The 21,389-nt window shown below is 42.7% G+C and overlaps 1 protein-coding gene and 1 long non-coding RNA gene across 5 annotated transcripts in view; one reads left to right on the top strand and one right to left on the bottom strand.

Annotated features, from left to right (window-relative positions):
- Positions 1-21,389, top strand: part of LOC124185443 (small conductance calcium-activated potassium channel protein) — a 155,458-nt gene that overhangs the window by 96,585 nt on the left and 37,484 nt on the right. The gene's annotated exons all lie outside the window — the stretch shown is intronic.
- LOC124185450 overlaps positions 1-21,389 on the bottom strand; it is a 157,378-nt gene that overhangs the window by 113,229 nt on the left and 22,760 nt on the right. The window contains exon 2 of one of the 2 annotated variants that reach the window (XR_006871396.1): positions 5,494-5,965. The exons of the other annotated variant lie outside the window; for it this stretch is intronic. This is a non-coding gene — a long non-coding RNA (uncharacterized LOC124185450). The remainder of the gene's footprint in view (positions 1-5,493; positions 5,966-21,389) is intronic. 2 annotated transcript variants of the gene reach the window in all.

Genomic DNA, 21,389 nt, shown 5'->3' with positions numbered 1-21,389 from the left:
CTAGTGATGTTGTAGACTCAGTTTACCGGGAGTGAGATTATCGATGCAGAACTCGAGGCGTCGTTCCTGCACCGCGCAACTCCATCACGGGATGAAGAATTCCTCCAGGACGTTGATGAGAATGGACCAGGAGCTGGAAGCGATGCGGTTTATGGTTACGACCAGGGCCCAATAACCGCCGTTGGAATATTCAATGACGGGTTCGGCTCGAAGGGGATCGTAAAAAGGCGACGGGCTACCGGCGGAGTGTTGCAATTAGGTGATTGCATCAAGCGAAATTATTGCGCGGTCTCCGTCGGCCTGAAAAGCAAGAATTATGGACCCGGAAGCTCGGAGACCGACCAATCCCGGGACGCACGCATCGATCGATCGATCGGCCTTTAACTCAACGCGGCGTCTGTCCCACGGTGCTTCGACATTCCTGAATCGGTGCTGATTTTCGCCTAACCGAATCACCGATTAGACAATCCATTAATTTGGGCACCGAGGTAAAGGGATCGGCTCGAGCACTCTCTCTAATACAGCATCCGATGGAGAGGGTCAATCGCGTCCGCAGATTTACACAGATCAAGACCGGCGATCGGCCGGTTGACGTTTTGCACGCAACGGCCAATCGTGACGCGTAATTTTCACCCTGGACCCAGGCCATTGACGTAATTGTCAAGAGGCTTGAGTCGGGCTGACAACTGATATCCACCTTACGCCTTACTCCGACCACCCTGCTTTGGTTCCGCGTGCTTCGGGAGCTTTTGGATATACGATCGGATGCCCTCTCACAATTTTGGGTCCCTCGCTCAACAACGCGAAATCCACTCACCCGTGAATCACTTGGGGGTGAATTTCTCAGATGTACATAAAGACCGTGCGTTTCACGTTCAAGTATTTATCAGCTTTCGGTTGGGTTGCTGGAAACCATATTCAGACCTTTTCATCATCCAGGAACGAATGATGACGATACGCAACGTGAGCAGTATTAATTAATTGCAGTCAATATTTACCATGAAAAGTAAGAGAATGTAAAGTCCGTAACCAAGAACCGATGAAAAACCAGAAGATGAAACACCGGGCACTGTATCCCAGAAACTTTTACGCGTAAGCGATCTTTTTTTCTTCAATTCGAGACGTTCGTCGCCTCACTTGGCGCAAAATGAGTTCTTCGTTATTTTCTATATCTTGCAAAAAATTGCCGACGAATCACTTTGTTATATTAGGGTGCTTTTAACAAAAAGGTTTTATACTACGTTGCATCTTCACTAGTTGAACTCATAACCATATATTTATAGCTATAATGAATGCAGCTCGGATTGAAGCGATATTCATGAAATATAACGAAGGTGACTGTGGTATGTGGGGAATTTCTTTTCATCGTGGAATTCATGAATATGATTAACTCTGAATGGCAGAACGTGTTGGTGAATTTTAGCAAACGGCTGAAACCCCGGTAATTGAGCCTGTGAATTCTTGACAGTTGTTTTAGTTTTTTCCCCTTCACTTCTTTTCTTTACAACCCACACAGTTATTTTTACAGCGCAAAAATGAGCATGTTCTCCGTCGAATTCCAGTGAAAGTGTTAAGTTATTGTAATCTTTTCTTTGCGATAAAAACTATTAAACGGTAACAAGATCTTGAATTATTGGGGTTTCACGCTTTCTATCTACAAATATCAGAAGCTTTCACACCTTACTGTTCTTTCATTCCCTAAAATTCTACCACCTGAAAATTATGAGTCACATTGCTCTATCAGTTTCCGTTCGGTTAAAAAATTTCAATATTATAACTACGGATAATCAGCTCCAATAAATTACGAAATGTAAATTTTAAAAGGCAAAAAATTCGTCAAAAACTACACGAAATCCTCCCCATATCGCGGTTGTTCTCGAAATCTTCGGACAAACCAAAACTCATTTAATTTCAACAGGTACCTAGATTTTTCAGCTCGATAGATTTGAATGAATTCTTTATCAGCTAGAGGATGAGCCACGAGAAGGTACTTAATGCAAATGGGTAAGGGTAATAGACGAAGTGAATGTCAGTGGAAGAATTGGGTCAGACGTCGGGCCATCGAAACGACGATATAAGAGGCAGTATAAGAGGCAATCAATCAATGAATCACGGTAATTGATATGCCCAGGCCGAATAGCCTTACAGTTCTTTTACGGCCAAACTACACTCACGCCTTGACGGCAGATGTCTGAGACAATGTATTAACCAAGCAAATGTCAAGAACGTAAAGCTCACCTCTACATAAGTGTAATATTATAGGCTCACCGACGACACGTTGGCGGCTGGTGTTTGTGTTACGGTTCTACGAGGCGCAACGACGGTGATCAATTTTTCAATCATTACCCCAACGTCCCCAACGACCGACGATTCGCAATAGCTGATTGCGCACATTTTTACTTGTCGCTAAATGTGATTTAGCCCTGTTCGAATCATGTAAAGGCTGCATAAGCTGACGGCGATTTTTTTACTTCGTCCGAATTACCGCCACGGAAGTCGAGCCGAGTGTGCTCATTGTTGCATAAATGATGCCTACGCTGAGAAACAGCTTGTAAGATACCGGTGGTTTTAAGACTCTCGACAAAGTTTTTACGCGGGGTGAGAGAAATGCAAGTGAAATATATTCGTTTTGTAAGAGCGAACAGTGCAGGGAAAACGAGGCACCGGTACCTAATGTTTAATGGGTCGCACCCGGTTAGTAGAAATAGTGGCGAACACTTGGCGTGTCAGACGAAAACCGCGTATTTCATTCTTAATTTAAGCCATGCCTTCGAGTCTTCGCAATCTCAGGAGACTCAAGTCTCGGATATTTCGTTCCAAGACCGTGAAACAACTCGTGAAGACTACCTCGAAGTCGGAATAAATTAACACAAATTTATAACGCATCGCAAAAAGCGTGGTGAGACATTTTACGAATACAGTTGAGCGTTAATGGAAACGTAACGATTCCCGCAGTGGTCATGAGATAAATGTAAGAAGGGGGGGGAATTAAATCTGCAGGTGAACGTGACAAACTCCCAAGATTATCTGTGAATTTATGTGAAATGATTTTAAAAACGAATCGTTAAATCAAGACCCACTTCAAACGATTTCATAATTTATCACCGAAATTATACGTTCCCCGAGTATAGCCATTGTACCATTATGATGATTGTTATATTATATCTTCGAAGACTGTACAACGAGGCTATCAATTTTTGCCCGGGGTGCTAAATCATTAAAGTTTTGAAAGGTGCACGACATCCCGACAGGTTTTCTCCCTTCGAAGGAGCGCGAAATGTAGCCAGTTAATATCTCGTAAAGTGAAAGAGTGAAATAGGTATATCAGGGACAGCCAAAAGGGGTGCTTTCCTCAATGCAGCGTGATAAACGTTTTCTCCGTATTTCAAGGGACGAAAATTTAGAGGTTCAATTACAGTTGAGCAGATATTTCGCAAGTCGAGCCGACAACTTTCCCGTATTCTTCGACCCGTAATGCGTTACCAAAAGGCTTAAGCGAGCAGCCGGAATTCAACTGTACATTCCCTGTTTTGTTGATATCGTCTAACGATTTCACGCATTTCACGGACAGTGCATTGCCTGATCGTGATTAATCACTTTCGCTTTTGTGAAAGTCCTGGTTAATCCGAAGCACAATCGTTTACATTTGGAATAAAGCTCGCAATGTAAAAGAAAAACAAACAAACAAACAAACGCGGGGAGAGTAAAAACATCCCCAACAAGTGTGTCGAAATTTTTAAATATATTTCGTACGTAATATATCATCGGAGACTATTCATTCTCATTATAGATAATTATTATCGAACGTGTAAAGGTTCTTCGTGGAACTTCGCCCAACCACTTGAATTTTAAACTATATACCATGGGTAACTTGGCGAGTGAAAAGTAGACGTGGAAGACAGAAGCCCCAAGGGATTTCAGAGTGGCTAAACGAGTCTTAAGAGTATATGCCGACATTAAGGTGGTGCTATAGTCAGTCCTTACCGACTTCGTTAAATTTCTGCTAATTGGTTATTATCGCAGTAGCTACGCATCGCGGTGTAAAAAATGGAATAACAGCCGTATTCTACGTGCAATTTTAAATAAAAACACACCAACAAATTTTCGTATCATGCGAGAAGGAAAATTTGGCATGAAAAATAATAAATCGCGATCATGATCTCGTATTTTTCAGACTATATCTCTATAAGCCCGTAATTTCAGAATGAATTAGTGTTTTTTTTTGTTCGGAATTGCATGTAGAATTTGGCTCTTTAACCCTTTTTTCCGTTGTGATGCATAGCTACTGATATCAGCCGAAATAACATAAAACATTTAACGCAGTCGGTAAAAACTGATCATAGCATCCTCTTACGAGGGTGCCCTGGTTGATTTCGACGCTGACGTATACATCTCCAAATATCAAAGTTCACATATTTGAAACGCAAAAAGAGCTTAACACTCCCATTCTGTACGCAATTGTGAAAGAACACTCTGATACATTTTCATTCGGCGCAGAAATAATGGAATGACATGGTTTCTACGAAATCGCAGTTGTAAATTCGTAGTATTCATACAATATCTTTATTTCGTCGTCGGTTGAAAATGTATTTGAGTATTTTTTACAGAATTGCGCATACACAGGTGCTGTCAAGTCCTTTTTCGCATTTGAGAAACGTGGACTTCGATACTTGGAGATATATACGTCAACGTCGAAATCGATCAAACTCCGGTGAAATTTTAAGTATCTTTACTAGAAGTCGTATGATAAAACTTTTAGAATATGGTAGCACATGCCTTGAAACAAGTCTCATTCTCCTGCGATGAAAGTATATGCGTGACAAATTTTTGGCGGTGGACAAAATCTTCGTCAAAAAGTTCCTTGCACATACATTTTCATCGTAGAAGGTCGAAGCTTCTTTTCAATGCATATAATACCATGTCCTAAAAATTGGCGGAAGGACTTTTTTTAATCGTGTAAAAATGGAGAAAACCGATTTTTAGTCCGAAATTTCACCCAAGTCTTCCCTTAAGTGCTCTTTAATCCGCAGCGTAGCTCAACACTCAGAACGAGCACTTTTGCGATTAATGTTGACCGTCGAGAAGCAGAGCAGTTCTTTTGAGTAACTATTCTGAACCCACGGTGCACCGACTGTGCGGCAATTACGTTTGCGCATACGTGTACACGCTTGTTCTCGAGTAATACGGCGACCGTTGTATTTCGCACTGCAGAAACAGCGTCATGTTTAGTTTGCAACAACTTTTCAAACTGTCAGGATACGGGTGCTTCAAACGAAGAAAAAAATGTAATCACTTTTGCTGGAATTCACTTGTGTCAAAAACACCCGTCTAATTTTCCAGAAATTCTATTACTAGAAATTCTTCCCAAATAGATGTTAATATCATCACGATAAAAATCCAGAAATACGCGTACTTGACTGTATCAAAATAACATTCAGAATGTAAGTAAAAAATTTACGCTGGTTTGCGAAAAAAAAAAAAAAAGAAACTCACCAATTGCAGCGAAAGGGAACAGCACCAGCATCCTGGCACGCAATTTCTGACAACGTTTCTTGAATTCACTCAACTCTCACGTAACACACTTGTCTTTTCACCTTTCACTGCACTGACACAACAACTTCGACTTCAACTTCATTTTCGGAACTTATCACGTTGTAGTCGACGTCGTTTCTCCGTAATAATCGAAGAACACGAGGCACCGATCCGCGCGAACTAACTCGACGCTCTGCCAGAATCTAGCGTCGGCCGGCAGCCATGTTTATTTACGTGACCGCCAACGCCGGAGCTCTTGCGACAAGTGTTTATGAAAGTATTTCGTGTCACATCACCCGACCGGAAGAGCGGTTACTTGTTGTCAGAAGATTTATCCGTTAGGTATTATATCTTCGCTTCATTGAATTTAAACCGCACGTTATTCAGCTTTGCAAATGCGGCTACTTACGGACTTCTAAGTTCCTGCATCGAACTGAGAACAATAGAATAATTGATTTTCTCGTAAGAAAAAACACGTATACATGATATTATACGGATGTCTTACAAATGCTTGAAAAATTACTTACAAACGCTCGGATCGTTACAATATAGACTGGATTTTTTTTTTTAAATTCACCATAATGAAATGTCCGTTTGTAACAGTATCATGTGTTCCGATCTCGGTACGTATTTGAATAACATCGATGGTTTCGACTACGTTATTGAAAAATGCATTTCAAATACGCTGTTGTTTTATTCTTGCTAATTTCTAACCCAGTAATAGCCGAATAAAATGGTAGAATACTAAAATTTTTATTTCTCGAAGAGAAGCTATTTTCCTTCAAACATGTCCCCTGACTTTTCACGCGATTTTCATCACATCGCACTGCAACTAGCAGCGTATTCTTGATGCGGAATAACCAAGTCTTGGTTTCAATTCGCGACAAAATTCCCTGTACTACTGTATAAATATATCCAACTTGGACTGGTTTACGGGTTTAATTTAAATACGGTTCTAAGTCTAGGGAATGGGGTAGTTTCTTCGAGAAAATTAAGAAATGAGAGTCACTAAAGCTGTCCTCCTCGCAAACATTACGCTCGGGTACTTTACGAGAGGCGTTTGCTGTAGTTTTGTTTAAAACGCGTTCTCTCCAGAATATATATATATATATATATATATATATATATATATATATTCTGGAGAGAACGCGTTTATATATATATATATGTTTATTAGGATGTTGCAAGAAAAAATAATTTGCGAATTTCCATCGCGGCACCCTCTGAAAAGTTTCTTAGGTCGAAAGAAAGATTCTTTTCGAAGATGTGCTTTCTACGTTACGTCTAAGATGGCGTTCATTCGATTATTCACTTTTTTAGAAAACGTATATAATCGAGTGAGCGCCGTCTTAGACGTAACGTAGAACGCTCATCTTCGTGGAAAATCTTTCTTGCAGCCTAAACAAACTTTTCTCAGAGTGCCGCGATGGAAATTCACAAATTATTTTTACATGCTCAACCCTATTGCATATATCTCTGTATACATAATTTTTTAAACTTATCGTAAAAAAACATTACTAACTACAGATAGGTATTTTTGTCAACAAATAACAGCGAGAAGAAAATTTTCACAAAGAATTCGTTACCGTTATGTAACTTCCATTTGGTCTAGTTTCAGCCGTAGAATGCGTTGTAACGTGCCTAATTCGAACATGCAGCATCTATGATCCCCTTACAGAATTATATTTTGTAGATTCGCAAGACTTATAAGCCGGACTTATCGGTCGCGCGCTCGTACTGTCAGACGATACTGAGAAGCCCCGCTCGTTCTAACAATAAGAAATTTCCAGCCATCGCATTAGCATACTTTCCTTTTACCAAATCCGTCGTTTCTCGGTATTGCTGATAAAAAAAAAAAAAAGGGGGCGCGAGGAGAATTATGGCTGCCTATATGAATCTAATATTCCTAACAATATCCACCCTGCGTTCGTTCAACGTTTTCAGAATCAAATTCTTACATGGACACGGTCTGAATAGTTGAGTCACGTTATTTGTTTCCCGTATTCGTCGCATGGTAAGCAAAGTGCTATCTGGAGCGTTGAAAACAACGTGAAAATAAAACGTCTGAGCAATCGAGTAATTCATTTTTCAACACGAGCTTTTTCCACTTCAAGTAATAATAGCAACAACGACGATAATGATATTTTCTCTAGGCTGTGCCCGCAACGACCTTGACCTCGAAATGCCGTATGTATGACGGTAATAATTTGTGAGGGATTTTGGAAGCGCTTTTACTTGTCTTTTTCACGAGTAAGCTCTCGACGAAGAGCCTAGGAAGGAAATTAGTCCATGTCCTGCGACCGGTACCTACTCGGAACTACGACTGGGTAAAATCCCATCTCTAGATTCATTCGGTGATGAAACATCCCCGTAATGCACTAAACGAAACTCTAGGAAACTCACTTTCAACCCGCAGGCATCCCCTTCATATTATATACCGCTGTCACGCGGCGGAAGGGCTTGGAAGTTTTCTCTGCATATTACGTTACGTGCCTGGATAGGTGTTTCGTAAATTCTTGTCTCTGAAAATTCATCGGGGGTTCGGAATCCACGGTGACATGTGAATAGTTTTACAGTGACTTGTTAGAAAAAACGCACCCTCGACCTCATACTTCAGCTATCAAATGCTGTGCGAAGCGTAAAGGCTCGCGATGATCCCGTCATTAGTAGCTTTCGCGTCTATCCTAAGGTTAAAAATAAAAAGGTCATAATCGGAAGTATCACAGACGGCTCTGCACCGTCCGTGACCAGAGAGCTCCTCGATCGAGAGACGGAGCTTTATATTGACGTGGAAACGTGATTTGGCATCCCGCCGAAGCGAGTCGGCGCTTTCTTATCTTCTCTATTCGATCATTACACGCTCCTCAATTGTTCATTTTATGATGCGGCGATTAATGTTCTTTCCGTCGAACCTGTAATACGCGGGTGACGTTGCTGCGGGCGGATTTACCGCGCCCAAGACTCGGCAGGGCTGCCGGCTGCTTTCGGTAATTGAAAATGAAGACGTCTTTGCGAAAAATATAAAATACTAAACATGAAATATGCAAGAGGCTGGAAAAGGAATTCGGCGAGACGGACATTTTGCTGGTAAGCAGATGCAGAGGGGGTAACTTTTCCCCGTCCAATATACATCACCGGTCTCAAAGTGCCTACTCCCAGAATTCACTACTAATTCCCGTTGCTAATGCTCTGCTTCTCGCTTATATTGAATTGCACAACCTGAAGGCCTCCGTAGTTTAACATTGTTACCGCATACTTATGGAGGATAGTCGCGGTAATTTTACCGAATTCGATAATACCCAAACAATATTTGATAATCGAGGACCACCCTTTACGGTAAAGGGTTAAATTTCGTTAACGGTCGCCTATATAAGCTCATAGCGTAAGCTTTTCGACTGCTCGCCAACCCTTCAAATAGTGTTCTCAAACCATCCGTTGTGTGTCCAGCAATTTTGGAACCAATCGAGTGCCCAGATACGGCTACAATTACGTCCGTAAGGGAGATACGACGTTGCGTAAATGAATCAGCGACGTCTGACGCTTCTGACGGTTCGTTGACCGTCGCGGTAATCGGAAGGCCGAGTTCCGGAGGATGTATCGCGGGCTTCGCAGACCCCTAATTACGGCGTCCAATCTCTCCGAGAAGGAGTGTGATTAGACGCGAACCACGGTGCTTGAAAATTGCGAAAGGTGAAATCTGCTGACGCTATGCAGCGCAGCTAGGGGCTGGGGGTCCGTTGCCAAGAACAAGTGTGCCGTCAGCAGCGTGTTTATAAGGGTTGGCACTGCTCGGTTACGGATACCGATACACCTTGACACGATGTTAACAGCTGTCGGGGGTGGAACTTTGCATACGCTATTAATTAACGTGACCTGGACAATTCCAGCTACCCACACACCCAGCCGGCGTGTAAGGCAGTGGCGTTATACCTGTAAGGGAATTTAATAGCTTCCTCAAATCAAGGCATAACTCATCCTCGATAATACCAAAGGCTACGCCGCATTCCGTACCGCATGGATACAAAACTATTCCCCCGACGTAACGCGATTGGGAATTTCATGCACGTAGCCCAATGTACTGGGATATATTAACACGAGGTAGCTCCGAGAGTCAAGAATATGAATCGGTTTGAGTCCGTTGAAATTTCAGGGATAACGGTTACTGCCAAAGATTCACCGAACTGCAAGTATTGGACCATCTCGAACTTTGACTTTTAGAATCGTTCGAATGACGGTATTCGCTGGTGAAATTTTGCTACCGTCTTTCCAGCGTCAAGGACGTTTTTATGGAATAGTACGAAGGATAAAATCTTATTGTTAGTTCTAATACCGTGGGAATATGATTAATTTTTTTATTGCACTCCGAATGAATAAATTTTACAACCTTCCGCGAGAGTGTAGAAAGCAGTTACGGAAATTCTGTGGGACAGTTGAAGATGCTTCAACGTCACGTGAAGCACTCCTCCGTACGTAATACTCTAGATTGCCAAACTTTGTGAATTCGTATTCGCGTGTACCGTTCTTCACGAGTTTTATACATACTCGTTTATTGCACCTTACGCATGCCGAATGCTCTCGCAATTAGCACTTTTGCAAATGTAAATTCTGCTCTCAAATTTGTGATCTGAAAACTTTTGATCGAAGACAAATACAGTTTGATTAAACATTTGAAGACAAATTTAACATCCGAGATGCCGCAAGAAGGCTGTAATGACTTGCATTCAGGGATATGATGAAAAATTATGCAAAAGCTCACCACATTCTGCTGAAAGCTGAATTTAAGGGGGTGCCCTAATCGATTTCGACATTGACATACATACATATTTCCAAATATCTACGTTCACGTATATCAAACGCAAAAAAGGGCTTAACGGCCCCATTCTATATACAATTCTCAACAAAAACACTCCAACACATTTTCATTTGACAAATTTGCTATCGCAATTTCGTAGAATCCGAGTCGTTTCTTTATTGCTACGTTAAATGAAAATGTGTTGGAGAGTTTCTTGTTCAGAACTGCGTAAAGAAAAGGGCTGTTAAGCTCTTTTTCGCGATTGAGATACGTGGCCTTCGATATTTGGAGATCTATACGTTAACGACGAAATCGACCAGCGTTTCAACCGTTAACAAGGTTTGATCGGCGGTATTATCGACGGCTTCGAGTTTCCACAGTATTCTGGTTATACCTACTCCGCGTTTTTCCAACTTCTCTTCCACAACGACGATGTGCTTAATAATCGAGCAATATGCAAGCCAAAAAAATGGAATTAAAAAAAAACCATTAACGATCGTTTTTCCGTCAGAGAAAAATGACCCTATTTTTTCCGCAAATTAAATACATTTTGTCGTTTTATGTTTCAACGTTTGTTCGATAAAGTAGACCTTCGCCAAAGTTTCTCGAAGATCCACAGGTGTAGGCAACTCGGTGGGTCCCTCAGTGGGTCTGAAAATCAAAGTCAAGAGGTTGTTTAGTTAGCCGAAAGACAGGGGAGACCCAAGCGTTTCTCACCGTTGGATGACACGGCACTCGAAACATCCGACACGCTCTCATCCCGCTATTATTGTTCGTTGTATCTCGAGTTGAGTTCTGTAGAAGTCGCACCCTCGCCACGCGAAAAAGGGGGAAAGAAGAAAAGACAAATGCGCCGCAGAGAATCGGTCAAGTTGGCGCTCGTGAATTTCTCAAAGACTTTCAAATTCCGTAACTTGTACAAGTAGGTATAACGTATAATAGCGAATAAACGAAGAACCTAGCCATTTTGTAAATGAGATGCTCGAACGATGCGATAATCGAGCATATCACGATCTTCCTGACTACACTCTAATTATCAGAGTAGCTTAATTGACCCGCAGCAGATTTATACTCGCATCCAAAACCCCAGGGTGGGTGAACTGGAGTTGCGGAAGGATGGGAGAGCTTTCCAAGTTTCTAGTCTTGTGTATCTGCTACTTCGATGATGGTACAGGGACGGTTGTATTACGAGTTCAACTAGGAAAGTCAAGTTAACTTCGTTGAATCGTGAAATTGAAATCTCCGGTGCTAATCAGAAGAGCGTTTCTCGCACGCGGACGCCGCGTTTAGCGATAAACAAACAACGAGCAGTTAGTATATCTCAAAAGCGATAAAATCCCAAAAGACGTGGGTATATATTTGCGCGTGCATGCTCTTAAAATAAATCAACGCGTTCACTATTTCATGATGGATGATTTCGTTTTTTCTCTTTCATCTCTCTCCTTATCTCTTTTCTCGCCCCCTTTACGATCTTCTGAATCGATCGTTTTTATGCGCTCCAAGTTCGCGGCTTACAATTAGTACAACAAGCGCGCACTCCATCGGTCAGCATTAATAGACCGAGTCTAAACACACGGGGTAAATATTCGCTGCAATCGCTATTCATTTTTCAAACTTCATGATGTATCTTCTAGTGTGGTATGCAAAAATGTGAAAAAAATCGTGCAATTTTGTGCAGGGATTTCCAGTATCAAACATAAAACTGGGTGGGAAGAATAAGAATGATAGATGAAAAAAAAAAACAACCTAGAATGAAATTTCACCTGGATTATGAAAGCGTCCTGTAGACCGTTCTCTTACGGCTTCCCGCTAGGGAAATTCTTTCCTCTCTCTCTTTTTTATTATCTCCTTCTTTTTTCCAACCCCTTGAAAATTACTCGACTGGGTCTGTCTGTGTACGTACGTTTAATTTAATTTCAAAGTGGCTGTCGAGCGCTTTCTATCCTTTCTCCCCCCTATCCTCTCGTCTCTCTGCAAAGGTGCTTTTATTCCATGAAACGGCAGTGCTTCGTTCGCGGCAAATTGCACTCGATGTTTGCTTAATAAGCGACGAAGAGAGGGAGAAATATATGGTCGCCTCGGGTTTTGTTCGGAATTCGAAGGCTGCTTGCATCGCCGCAAAAGAAATTCCCGTCCCGTGTTGCCCCGCTTTATTACGGCGAACGCGTAACGAAGGGGTGAAATTAATTAAAAGTAGACGGGATGCGGCTTGACTTGGGCTGTGTCTCTGTTGTAAATCGTTTGTTTCCTAATTCATTTGTCTGGCGTGCCACGCGGCGTCGTAGGACGGTGAGAAGGCCATTTCTTATCACGGCACGAGACTGTTTGCATAGTCGCTATGGCTTGCCTTAACCTACACCGCTACACCCGATACCTCTTCCTCTGATCCCGTCGGCATCTCTGCTATTTCTCGATGTTCTTGTTTTTTTTCCCGCCCCCAACGACTGACATACGATACGCCCACGTATACGCACACATACGTACTTGTTGGGAGTTCGAGCTCATCCAAAATCAACAAAGACCACTCACTCGCTACTCCTCGCGAAAATATGGCAGCAAATGGATCTCGTGCCCCTTGCGCTGCCGATATTCTTCGTAGCAACTGCCAGGAATTATAAGATATAGCGATCAATCGTGAAAGATGGTACGGAATATTCACAACATTCTCGTGAACGTAATATGGACGAGATTTGACTTGTTACGGTTGTTGTATTTTTAGTCATTATTTCGACGCATTCATTCATATACCGCGGTCACGCGATGTGGGTAATTTTACCAGAGAGTCAGAAAAAAACAGGAATGGAAGAACACATCTTTATACGGGTTCGCACCGGGAGAATTACGCCAAAGGGAGTATCTCAGCTTCTGCGTATGAATATAGCGTGCGAGTAAGGTGCAAAAAGGTCCTTTTAGAAACGGCGAAAGATATTTACCCGAATAATAATCCAACCCGGAAAAGCTTCTTCACCATATATTTGTGAAATTCATTCGGGGCGACATGGCGTCTTTGGTTAAAAGCAGGGGTCGACGATTTCCTGCGACCCTCATAGCCTGACGGTTTTCAGTTCGGAATTTTGCCTCGTTGAGGAATAACGAAATCGTAAGATATTCCAGATACAGAAAAAGAACCCACGATACAAAATTTTTACCTCTTAATGTAAATTACAGTGTCAATTTTAGATCAATAAAAGTTGCAAGGAAATGATTACACACATATCGCACAAGTTTAAAGAAGACCCTTGAATCCCGCAAGAGTTTCGGTAAAACGTGCATGTATTTTGGTTTTTATTCATACGTGGAGCAAGCGATGAGACGGTGATGTTCAGAATTGAAATTTAATAAAATTGAGATCCAATTCCCTACCTTTGCGCAATACACAAAATCCACCCCTTCTCATCCCTTTTGGCGGACTTTGCGCGGTTTATGGATGTGGAAATGTAAACTCTGGCGGCAGGGAAACCCGGTGCTCGCAAAAAACCGTGAGCTGTAACGTAACCACGGAGAGTTGAGTGGAATATCCCGACAAATAAGCCACTCCATTAATTTACGTCATTCGGATTATCTTCGCGAAGCCTCGACCAGCGTCGTAATTGACGTCAATTATCGTGCCGTAGACGATGTCGCGTAACTTCTGAGTACGTTCTGACGTGCGATAGGTACGCTGGGTTTCTTGTTTTTATCATTCCCTTTATCGCGACAACTGTAAGTTGAAATTTTGGCAGAAATATATAGCCGGCTTTGGCGGAAAGCTCGGGATTAAGACAATGAGACGAAACTGAGGTTGAGAGTTCATTTAAGAAAGCGAAAGGCCCGGACTTTTTATTCCTCGTTTTCAGTCCGGAGATTGTTTGGAAACTGCAATTAGTGTTTCAAGAGTTTTCCCCGCTATCTGGCGTCTGTCCAAGATAAGGGACAAATTTCTCGGAAATTCTTCGTCCGTCGTTTAATGGTGCAAAGCCTGCCGCTGCTCCTCGTTTCAAACAAGAGGGATGTTTCACCATTTCCATAAACATATTCAGTGATGGCATAACCGGTGATTGTTGCTCCCGCACATTTGTTCTTGTCCAAAGAAATAGCCCCAGCTCCTCCATATTTCTAGAAATACTTAAATTTTTTATCACCTAGTTATTGGCTCAATTAAATAATTATTCATAAAGCACAGAATCGTCGAACCATCCGTGAAACGCAGATTTTTTGCGAAACAGAAATTATAACTTCTGCAGAAATCTCTGCTCGAAGCTTGATTATAATCGAGTAAGACAAAGCAATTCCGGTACATTACGAAATAACAGGGGAATTTCATAATGAAGGAAATTTCTACACTTTTTTAATTACCTCTTCTGCGTCTTCCATTTTGATCTAACGGGAAATTGGTTCCCTTTGGTTACCAAACGAGGGACCCTTTGCTCGACTCGGTGGTTATGAGTTCTAAGCGAGAAGGAATTGCGGAGCAAAGAGAAGCTGAATTTTTGCTCAGATCTGTCCGAAGGCGAAAGGTGTTCGAAGTATTTTAATTGCGGAATTTGAAGGATTCGTTTTCTCTCCGTGTTTCCCGGCAGAAGGCCGCTTCAGTCACCTCGTTGACACCTGGTTGCGCTTTTTCTTCTTCTTGACCAGATATTTATCAAGGAACAAACGGTAGAACGCCTTCAACTTTCCCAACGTGTTGTGCCAAGTTTTAACTTCCTCCGGGAAAAGGTCTCCGAGGTAATAATGTATAAACGCTTCAGCTGGTCGACCGACTCGATCTTCGACAAACTTTTTACGGAAAATAAGAGGAAGTCCGGAAAGCTAGGAAGAAAATAATTGATAAGCTGTAATCCATGACCGGCGAAAATCGATAGAGATGCCCCTCGCTGATAACTAAAAGAGTCATATATCACCCGTCTGACTTATTTTGTCTGTAGGTCTCCGTATATTGGCAGCGTGCCACGAATATGGGCATGGCTTTTGACCCACGTTTTATACCTAAGTGAGTAGCGTTCCGTGATGTTGTGCAATCTGGAAACTTCCAGTGAATAAATCACGTCGAGTAGTTGCTCGTAATTCAGCTTTCACTATCCGAAGAAAGTGAACATTGTTCGCTTGGTCCAAAATACATTACGGCGAATCCGAGTGAAAAAAAACAGTGAGATTAAGAATTTCGACCTGCACATGATGTTACTATTTTCTATCATTTTTATCTCTCTTCCTTTTTAATCGGCAATCCGGTCTGTCCAAACATCTAAAGGAGAAGTGCGCGAGTGTCGAGAATTCGACATTCTATCGAAGGATGTGATAGTGAAGGCTGACTAAATTTGCAGGGAACCTCACTAAATCAAACAAGCATACCTCGTTAGAACCATTCATTAGAACGACGCGACGATCAAGCAGAATGCCAAATGTTCATCGAGTTCGGTAATGTGAAATTTATCGATCGTTATTTCTGGGACAGATTTTGCGTTTCATCGTCGTACGACAGGGTCCAAAATAAGCACAATTCTTCTTCTTTCCGCCAACTTATTAAGCATAAGCAGCTGCAATTTTTTCAATCTCCCTCGGCAAATTTTAATGTCGACATAGTCGCAGCAAGAATTTAAAAATTTTCACCTCAACAGCCAACTGATATTACCAATGTATCAAACCGTCAGTTCAAATTGCAAATTCTATCTCCTACTGTAATAACACTAAAATTTGCTGGTACGGCAAATAATTTTTTTCCATATGTAAGTAATTTGTACCACGCGTGTAAATTCTCACGAACCCTCAAGCCCTGAGACGTGAAGTATCGCCACCACGAGACTCTGGACGTCGTCCGAGCAATTTCATATCCGCAAATCGTGTATCTAAACAGCCGGCTGCTGCGCGAACCGAGGGCAATAATCCCTCCAGTGTCCGAGAATTAGGTCGTCGGGATCTCTGGCCACGCTCTGCGTGGTTTCGGCACGTGGGTTTAAGGGTTGCTCCGCCCTTGACCCACCGTCCGAAGCTTAAAACCGCAGGGGGCATCCGTACCTTGGAGCGCCCTTGGCAACGACCCCGCGGGACAGCCACGAGGGATCGGGAATTCGGCCACGATTTTCCATCACAAGACGAACGAGCGTCAATCCCTCCGCAGGATTATCATTCACGCGTCAGGGGTTGACAGCTGATCCTGGAGGAAGCCCGTTGCCGCTTCCTGCACTCGTCCTGCGCCTCCGATAGGCTCCGGAAATACACCAGGACGAAGTAGCAAGTTCCTGCGAGCTTTTATTCGCGAGTCTACGAGCTCTCCGCTTCGGGAAGAGGGTTCTGATCGATCCCCTCGTATTGAGACGGAAAAAAGTTTTACAGGATACTCTCCCAATTTACATCCTTACAGCCCACGCGGGCACGTGCGGAGATTGGGATAGGTTGCTTTTACCGCCGGGGCCCCTTCGTCCAGGAAACTAGAAATTTACCGTCTTATCGAGTCCTCGCATCGACGTGGTAGATGTACCAACGTGGAAACTTGATCGTACTCGGTGCTCGTCTTTTTTGTAAACGAGCCAAAACGATTGACAGTTTAAATTAAACTCCCTATTGAATTGTTCCAAAATTCTTTCCAACAGTTCATTTTTTTTTAACAAAGAGCAGAGGAAAAACAACAACGATTCGAGATGTACACCTGCAGTTTCACGTTGACATTTTCATTCGTATGAAATTTTTTTAAAGAATTTAATATGAAAGAGTTTTGAAATTCTTCATACACATTGAATTTCTTCAGTGCTGAAAATTTCCATGATGAAATAGTGAATCCAATTTTTTTACGAATACCGTCGCGTACAAATATATATCTACGTATATTGATTTATAAAAGCTTTATAAAATCTTTTTTGTCTCCTTGTACGGGGGTTTTTTTTTATTTTTTTTTTTTTCTTGTGTCAATAATTATCACCTCGTTTAGTAAACTGTCTTAAGCCTCGCGTACGAAGACACGATACGAACGTTGGCGTAGCAAGAAGACTCAGACGAGTCTTTTATGCTCGCGCCTCGCGGTGAGAAAACGGACAGATGTAAACATCGCGGTAACAAATCGACGATCATTAGTTCAGCAACTATGTATCAATCAATCAAATATTTACCTTATGGATTTTTACTGAACCGTTGATGCTGAGCGATCCCTTCCGTTTTTTTTTTTTTTTCTTGCTTTTCTTTTTTAACGATCTCACACACCGAGACTCATTCCCTGGTGTGAAATATTGATGAAATTACGCATATGCGTGAGCGCACGTGTATATTATACAACGATGTATTTCCATCATTCGCGGAGAAGAAGACGATAAAAAAGAAAAAAGAAAAAAAAAAGAGGACCGAAACGAAGTAGAGCTTGAGGGAGAGCGAGAGTGAAAAAATGAAGAGAAATGGAGGGAAAAAAAATTCGCGAGAAGAGAAAGGAGAGAAATGAATAAAGGGAAGAAGGGCGGAGAAAATTCCCTGAATTCTCTATCACCGCTATCCCTCAGAAAGTAGGAATATATAATACACTTCAGGTATTTCACTCCAAGTTCTTACCGTTGAACATACCTAACGTCGTCGTCCAGTACGTCAGCCGCGATATTATCAGCTCCAGGACACGAGACCTTGAAATCGTTTTTACATGTACCGCATACGCCTTTCTTCTCCACGTGACAAATAAAGCAGCATCGGCATATAAACCGATGCGAGGGTGTGGAATGCCGTTCTTCTTTCAAGCTACACACTCGCGGCAATTGTTCACATATATATGTATATATATATATATGTATAACACGTGGAATCCGCGGAGTGAATCGGCGGATTGTAAAGCCACCAACCACCCTCGGCGTCTTCTCGACAAATCTTATTTTCTCATCTCAAGGCTGCCACCCTCCTCGAATCAAGAATTCGGGGCGAGTGGCCCGGGGTCGACATCCTCGTATCCCGCATTAAACCGAGAACGACATTAATTTTCGCCTGAAATTTCCCCGTCGCAGGGGACAACCGTCGAGCTTGCAAGGGGAGCTTGCGTCGAGCGTACTTCGCTTCGTCACTTTATGAACGTCTCTCTCAATTTAAAAATTCTCCTCTTCTCCTCTCGCTGTTCCCGCTCTTTTACCTTCACCTTTTTAGCCCCTCGACAGAACTTACCTAGGCATCAACGTCTCGCGACGACTTGCCGAGTCACGTTGTTTCCGGCGTAATTCTCTCCTCCGTGCGTCTCGTCTCCTACCGTTTTCTTGTCACACGCTTTACCCGCAACCCTGCAACTCCTCGTACATGCGAATAACTGAGATTCGAACGCGTGGCAGCCTGTCAGACTCAACCTCCGTATACATGCACGACTCTCCGGGTTTTCATCCGCCCGGAAACCGATCGTTACGGAGAAGGACGTGTGGCGGAACTCCGGTATTGAAAGTGAAATTGAATCGCGGTCCCAGCGACAGTATAAACACTCCCTTTCCGCCGCTTCGCTCGCTATAGGCAAATTTACGGTGATGCATGAATCCCGATGAATACCCACGGTACTATCAAATCGATGATTATTACCGCCAACGTCGGTTTAACTGCACCGACAGCCGCCTGACGACCAATAACTCGGGCTATCCCGCAGTGCAGAGCTTGTACACATAAAACGCCTAGTCGATCTGAAATCCGTTACATCGTTACTGCGCTAAGCCGGGCATGAAATTCTCCGTGAAATTTTATCGGAAATTCAGTTTGAACAAGCTCCACCTCCCTCCCCCCCCCCCCCCACATTCCCTGTCTGGCATGCTCGTCTCAGCTGCAGAACGAACGCCATTCGCTGCACGACGGGCGAATATTATGGATAAGATTTTTTTTTTTTTGTCAATCCTTCCGACACCGTCGAACACGTGACAAGAATGTGCCTATTTTTTGCTCGAGGGTGAAAATGGAAAGCACAGGAAATAAAAGAAAAAAAAAAAAAATAATAAATTAATGTAGAAACTGATCACGGATGCAATCATATTATTTCGCGAGACGAAACACCCTTCGCAAGATATTTTATAGGCTGGGTGGTAAACCGGCACACCTGCTACACGGTTTATACCTATATGTGACTAGCCTTAAACGACGGAGACGGAATTCCCCAGTCGATGCAGACCGTATAACACTCGATAAAATTGGTCTCGTCGAATTTTCGCACGACTAGCTCTGTGAGTTCGTTCTCTCGAATCGAGTTGAGTATTATCAAGGCCTTTTCTGCACGGGGATAATGTTACGCTCAAGATTATCAGGTTTTATGGGCTAATCTTATACTTGCGTGATGATACGCCGATGCTGTGAATCGATAATTCGTCGCTTACTGCAGATTGGAAAATAGAAGTATTGGGATTTTCATTCGAGCTTTTTAAACGGCCAGTGTGTGAAGATATTCGGTTTGTTTTTTCAGGTGAATCATGTGATATGTTTAGTCAATGGTCGCAGATGTAACCGATGATCAAGAGACGATCCCATTTTTTTTTTTCTTAATCAGAATATGAACTGCTAATTCCGTCGAATCATAGAGGAAAACTATCTGTCAGCGTTGTTTTTGATTCGTTGGAAAATGCGGTTCAATTTTATCCCTTTGGGATGCGTGAAAATGTGGGTGACTACGTCGCCGACCTTTTGACCCTTGCTCTGGCTGTAACGCCTCCTTCAGCCCGAGATCGTTTCGAGTATCAAACGGCTCCCGTATGAATAATCGATCACCGAAAAAAGAGAAAAGAAAAATGACAGGGGTAAAAGGAGAAACGAGATTATTGATCTCGGTCTTTTAAGCCTCTCGACGTGCAGTTAAACGCGTGCGAAAAGAAACGAGTATTTTCTTCCCCATGGATGTATAAGTTACAAATGAAATCGTTATTTCATATCACGCGGATCGTCGTATAGTTTATAAGCCTGTAAAAAAAAAAAAAAAAACTAATCACTTATCGTACAGGTGTGGAGATGTTGCGAATTTGGTGCACATTTCTCAAGGTCAAACGGTCGCTTTTCGACATTTGATAGCGTTAAACTTTTGATTCACTTGAAAACGTCATTAGTCATTCCTCCTCGCATTCTGGGACTTCCCGCAGTCACGTCCCTCGGGAAGTCTCATTAAATTTTCTGCTCCTACGTCCCATCCGCTCGAGCATAAGCGCCCAGCCTCGACCCCTCTGCTAAATGTCATAATTCTTTTTCCCAGGACGATGAGAGAGGAAGAGAAAGAGTCGAATGTGAGTAAGTCTATAGTTGAACACATTTTCGTCATCACGGGGCAACGTTGAGAATGTATGAAAGACAAAATAAAAAAAAAAAAAAAACCTGACGAATGAGTCAAAACTACCTTCAAGCACCGAAAAGAGCCCCGTTTCAGCTGAGAATGCAGGCGCGAGTCGCGGATATAAATTCTACCGAAATCCCGCAGCGCGGAAAATTGCTGCGCCAGACTATAATCCAGGAATTGTTTCATTGATCCGGGAATCCCCGAGGCATTCGGGTGCATTGAGATGCTAGTTAGATGCTAATTAGTCGACGGGGGATGCCCGCAGGCTCGCTGTCGCGTTATCCGAATTAAATTCCCGGCAACGGGCGTATGATTGAACGGGGGTTTCCCGGGGGTGAAGGGGGGACCCTTCCTCCCTTGAAGCCAAGCCTACGCAATTACCCTGAAACACGAGCGGACATTGACGTATAAGTTTTAATTCACATTTTAAATCACGCTCGCTGCGTCATTTTCACTTCAGTTTTACAGTCGGGCGTATAGCCGTACAGTTATGCATACAAGACTCGAAAGAGTTGACGCGATGATAACGATGATATTTTTCAATCGCTGCCTATTTTTCGCGGATATATGTATACGTGTACAACCGGGGATAAAACAAGCGTGTATAAAATGTACCCTTTGTAAAGGTATTCAGATTCCGTGTCAATGTGAAAAAGGTAGGTACCGTCATACATCCCTGGTATACGACGCAGGGGTGAGATGATTGAAAAATAAATGAGGGGGGGGGGGGGGGGAATACAGAGGTAAAAAAAGGAAACGAGACGCGAGGTGGGTATGAGAAAATCTGACAGAAGCGCGTACGTACGGATGGAGTTTCCGTCAAAAGTGTCGATTATT

The sequence above is a fragment of the Neodiprion fabricii genome, chromosome 6 (assembly GCF_021155785.1).
Source record: "Neodiprion fabricii isolate iyNeoFabr1 chromosome 6, iyNeoFabr1.1, whole genome shotgun sequence".
Lineage (NCBI taxonomy): Eukaryota > Metazoa > Arthropoda > Insecta > Hymenoptera > Diprionidae > Neodiprion > Neodiprion fabricii.
Note: the sequence above shows the minus strand (reverse complement) of the source record. Positions and strands in the feature narration are given on the sequence as shown.